This window comes from Panthera tigris, chromosome A2 (assembly GCF_018350195.1).
Source record: "Panthera tigris isolate Pti1 chromosome A2, P.tigris_Pti1_mat1.1, whole genome shotgun sequence".
NCBI classification, from domain to species: Eukaryota; Metazoa; Chordata; class Mammalia; order Carnivora; family Felidae; genus Panthera; species Panthera tigris.
The window spans coordinates 90,969,661-90,975,660 of NC_056661.1; positions in this window are offsets into that span (position 1 = coordinate 90,969,661).

Below are 6,000 nucleotides of genomic sequence, written 5' to 3' on the forward strand. Positions count from 1 at the left end.
ACCACAAAAGATCCAGAATAGCCAAAGGAATGTTGAAAAAGAAAACCAAAGTGGGAGGCATCACAATCCTGGACTTTAGCCTGTACTACAAAGCTGTAATCATCAAGACAGTATGGTATTGGCACAAAAACAGACACATAGACCAATGGAATAGAATAGAGAACCACGAATTGGACAGACAAACGTATGGCCAATTAATGTTTGACAAAGCAGGAAAGAGTACCCATTGGAAAAAAGACAGTCTCTTTAGCAAATGGTTCTGGGAGAACTAGACAGCAACATGCAGAAGAATGAAACTGGACCACTTTCTTACACCATGCACAAAAATAAACTCAAAATGGATGAAAGATCTAAATGTGAGACAAGAAACCATCAAAACCCAAGAGGAGAAAATAGGCAAAAACCTCTTTGACCCCAGCTGCAGCAACTTCTTACTAGACATGTCTCCGAAGGCAAGGGAAATAAAATGAAAATGAACTATTGGGACCTCATCAAGATAAAAAGCTTCTGTACTGCAGGGGCGCCTGGGTGGCTCAGTCGGTTAAGCGGCCGACTTCAGCTCAGGTCACGATCTCGCGGTCCATGAGTTCGAGCCCCGCGTCGGGCTCTGGGCTGATGGCTCAGAGCCTGGAGCCTGCTTCCGATTCTGTGTCTCCCTCTCTCTCTGCCCCTCCCCCATTCATGCTCTGTCTCTCTCTGTCTCAAAAATAAATAAAACGTAAAAAAAAATTAAAAAAAAAAAAAAGCTTCTGCACTGCAAAGGAAACAATCAACAAAACTAAAAGGCAACCAACAGAATGGGAGAAGATATTTTCAAATTACATACCGGATAATGGGTTAGTTAGTATCCAAAATCTATAAAGAACTTACCAAACTCAATACCAGAAAAAAATAAAATAATAAAATAAAATAAAATAAAATAAAATAAAATCCCAGTGAAGAAATGGGCAGAAGACATGAATAGACACTTTTCCAGAGAAGACATCCAGATGGCCAACAGGCACATGAAAAGATGCTTAATATCACTCATCATCAGGGAAATATCAATAAAAACCACACTAAGATACCATTTCACACTGGTTAGAATGGCTAAAATTAACAACTCAGTAAACAACAGATGTTGGCAAGGATGTGGAGAGACAGGAACCCTTTTGCACTGTTGATGGGAATGCAAACTGGTATAGCCACTCTGGAAAACAGTGTGGAGTTTCCTCAAAAAATTAAGAATAGAATCACCCTATGACCCAGCAATAGCACTACTAGGAATTTACCCAAAGGATACAAGAGTGCAGGTTCATAGAGGCACATGTACCCCAATGTTTATAGTATCACTTTCAACAACAGCCAAATTATGGAAAGAGCCCAAATGTCCATCAACTGATGAATGGATAAAGAAGATGTGGTTTATATATACAGTGGAGTACTACTTGGAAATGATAATGAATGAAATCTTGCATTTGCAACAATGTGAATGGAACTGGAGGGTAATTATGCTAAGTGAAATAAGTCAGTCAGAGAAAGACAGATATCATATGTTTTCACTCATATGTGGAATTTGAGAAGACCATGGAGGAATGGAAAGGGGAAAAATAGTTTCAGAGAGGGAGGCAAACCATAAGAGACTCTTAAATGCAGAGAACAAATTGAGGGTTGATGCGGGACAGGGAAGAGGGGAAAATGAGTGATGCGCATTGAGAAGGGCACTTGTTGGGTGAGCACTAGGTGTTGTATGTAAGTGATGAATCATGGGAATCTACTCCTGAATCCAAGAGCACATTGTATATACACTGTATGTTAGCTAACTTGACAATAAATTCTATTAAAAAAATTAAAAATGTATACTGTAATGTTTTCCTTGTTAATGCAATGTGTTCCTGATCCTTTTTTTCTGGCCGGGATGGAAAAATATGCATCCACCCAAACAATGGCTGCATATCACCTATCTGAGGCTATGTTCACTTCCAATGAAGAGGATATTACATCTGGCACTACATCTGCAGTTGAGGCTACTACTTAGTGCAGTTTGTGGTAGTCTACTGTTATTCTTCATAAACCACATGAAAAGGATGGGAATCCACCATCTTTAGATGGTGCATTAATTTCCTCCATCACCACCATCACCATTGCCCCATATTAAGGTATATTTCTTTAGGGGTGCCTGGGTGGCTCAGTCGGTTAAGCGTCTGACTCTTGGTTTCAGTTCAGGTCATGATCTCATGGTTCGTGAGTTTGAGCCCTGCATCAGGCTCTGCTCTAACAGCACAGAGCCTGCTTGGGCTTCTCTCTCTTCCCCTCTCTCTGCCCCTCCCCTGCTCACACTCTTTTTCTCTCTCTCAAAATAAATGAATAAACATCTTAAAAAATTAAGGAAAAAAGATATTTTTAAGGTTTATTTATTTATTTTTGAGAGAGATTGAGCACAAGCAGGGGTGGGGCAGTGAGAGAGGGGGACCGAGAATCCCAAGCTGGATCCATACTGTCAATGCAGAGCCTGATGTGGGGCTTGAACTCAGGAACCAGTGAGATCATGACCTGGGCTGAAATCAATAGTTGACATTTAACCGACTGAGTCACCCAGGTGCCCCATGAGATATTGTTTTTGATTTATTATTTGGCTGAGAGATAGAGGCAGTTTCACAGATTCTAACTTGGTCTTTTTTTTTTTTTTTTTTTCTTTCTTCTTTTCTTTCTTTTTTTTTTTTTGGTCTTGTCCACTATAATAATTCTTACCCTGGAGGCCGGAGATACAATGTGGGGGATTTACTGAAGTACTAAGTATTTCTTTACTTTCTTTTTTTAAATGTTTATTTATTTTTAAGAGAACACAAGCAGGGGAGGGGCAGAGAGACGGGGACAGAGGATCCGAAGTGGGCTCTGTGCTGACAGGCTGACAGCAGTAAGCCCCATGTGGGGCTTAAATGCATGAACTGTGAGATCATGACCTGAGCCAAAGTTGGATGCTCAACTGACTGAGCCACCCAGGTGCCCCCAAGTATTTCTTTTCTAATAAAACATTAAGAGGCTAAGCAAATGACACTGTTGACCCACTATGAGCCAAAGCTTGGTGAGGACTTCATTTATTAGCTGGCTCCCATGCACCCAATTTAATAGGTACTTTGGTCCCAGGTATCACTGCCAGTTGAGACTCTGCATCCAACAATTATTTGGGTATTCTTCCCCCTTTCCCCAGTACAGTTACCCAGGTAAATGGAGGTAAGTCCCTTTGGGGAAGAGCTGAGGGAATAGTTACCATGTGTACTTACCATGTGATGCCGGGTCCTTCTTCTGAGGATATGACTTTTTCTTCAGTGGTTTCTTGGTTGAAAACTGACTTAAGTCTGGAAACAGATCATGATTCTTGATTGCAGCAACTTCTCTCAGCCTCCTGAGGCTGATTTATTTTAAAGGTACATATTGAGAAATTATCTTGTTATTCTCCATTGTTTTGCTTCTAAAGGAACCATGTTCTATTAACCAACTCCACCACTCTCAACATCAACTTGGCATTAGTCTTGGCAATGACTTTTTTGACTTAATACCAAAAACAAAGGCAACAAAAGTAAAAAAAAAAAAAACAAAAAACAACTGAGGCTATGTCAAACTAAAAAGCTTCTGCACAGTAAAGGAAACCATCAACAAAATGAAAAGACAACCTACTGAATGGGAGGAAATATTTGTAAAGCATACTTCTGATAAGGGGTTAATATCCAAAATATATAACTAACTCATACAAATCAGTTGAATGGATAAAGAAGATGTGGTGTATGTATGCCACAGAATATTATTCAGGCATAAGAAAGAAGGAAATCCTGCCATTTGCAACAACATTGATGGAACTTAAGGGCATTTCGCTAAGTGAAATAAGCCCCCCAAACACAAATACTGCATGATATCACTTATACGTGGCATCTAAAAAAAAAAGTCAAACTTGTTAGAATAGAGAGTAGAAAATTGGTTGTCAGGTCTGGGAGGTGGGGATAATAGCGAGTGGTTGGTAAAAGGGTACAGATTTTTAATTATAAGTTGAATAATACCTGAGAGTTTAACATAAAACTTGGTGACTATAGTTGATAACATTGTGTTATATGACTGAAATTTGTTGAGAATAGAACTTAAATGTTCCCACTCCCCATCCCCACCATGTATTTGAGGTGATGAATGTGTTAATTAACCAGATGATGGAAACCAAATAAAAAATTCACCAAAAACCTATATATCAAATATAAATATATACAAAATAGGCAAGATGCAGTCAGAAGCATTACTTCAAAGAGATTCAAAGAATATTCTGTCTCTAGAGGATGGGATGTTTTGTTTTGAAATGACACTGGGATAAGCTTACTCCTGGCCCTCCCCAGAACAACACACACCTTGGAGAAACTGTGTAGTTTAGAGCAGGTATCTTCTCGCTTACCTCGCCTCTCAGGATGTCCATTCTGTGCCAAGAAGATGAAATGGTTTAAAGGCATGTCTCTAGATACACCTGGGTGGCTCAGTCAGTTAAGTGTCTGACTTCAGCTTAGGTCATCATCTCGCGGTTTGTGAGTTCAAGCCCCACGTTGGGCACATTGCTGTCAATGCAGAGCCTGCTTCGGATCCTCTCTCCCTCTCTCTTTGCCCCTCCCCAGCTTGCACTCTCTCAAAAATAAATAAACATTAAAAAAATAAAAAATAAATACAGGCATGTATCTACTACCTTAAAAAAATGTGCAAACCTTTTGGACTAAGCAAGTCCTAAATCCAGTGTCTGTCTTAGAGAAATGCTTATAAGACATGCACAGGGAGGCATTGCTTATAACAATAAGAGATGTGTAAATTTAAAAAAAATATGGAGTATACTTAGAATAGCACAATATTTACAAAACCTGTAAAATTAATTATTCCAACTTAGAGAATTGGGTTAAGAATTTAGATGTATGATATAGAAGATGAAGATATTGGGCTTTTCCAGGCCTGTAGGTTTTAATTCTCTTTTACTGTAACTACTATGGAATCTCCTGCATCAAGGTGTAAAGTGTACGACTGAAATCTTTTAGATCTTATTCAGGTTATAATTGCATGTCATATATAAAATTCTTAAGTGTCTTATTTATTTGAAAATTTGGGGAATTTTTTTTTTTTTTGAAATGACAATAAGATCAGTGAGATGTGGTTACCTAGAGATGATAGAATGTTCCCTCAAGGGAGAAAAGAGTCCCTCTCTACTGTTTGCTTGTAAAACCATGTCTAAGTTGTATTTAATTTTGAATACCACACTTTAATTGGAACACTGACATACTGGAGTGTATTTTCAAATCATCATGATCATGAGGAAACCTAGAACCGTGTCACAAAAGGCAAGGGTAAAAAGAATTTTTGCCCACGGGGGAAGGAAAAACATCTTCAAAGAACATCACGTGGAAGATTCTTGTGCATGTTTTACAGGACCAGAATCAGGATGGAGGCGACAAAAACACGGGTTTGACCAGGAAGATGTGGAAATAGACTCAGATTTGAAAGCAGGATATCCAGTCTACTCTATAACAAGCCACGGGAACTTAGGAAATCATTTAAGTTCCCCAAACCACTGTGGTCCAATAGAACTGTCTGCAATGATGGAAATACCCCATATTCTTGCTCTACAATACAGTAGCTGCTAGCCAAATGCAGCACAAGAAATGTGGTTAGTGTGACTGAGGAATAGAATTTTAAATTTTATTTACTTTTAATTAATTTAAATTTAAATAGTTACATGTAGCTAGTGGTTGCAGTATTTAGAAGGTGCAGCTCTAAGCCTTAATTTCCTCCTCTCTGAAATGGGAATAATAACACTTATTAAATTGCTGACCCGAAGATCAAACGACATTATATGTGACCCCAGAAAAACTGTATCATACTACACAAGTGTTAATTACGGTGATAACTAATTACTGAATTGTATGTATTGTATTACTGTCTTATCCTCAAAAGAGTTTCTAACATTTGGAATTAGAGAAAAATGGAATAAGCAGCCTGAGAAAG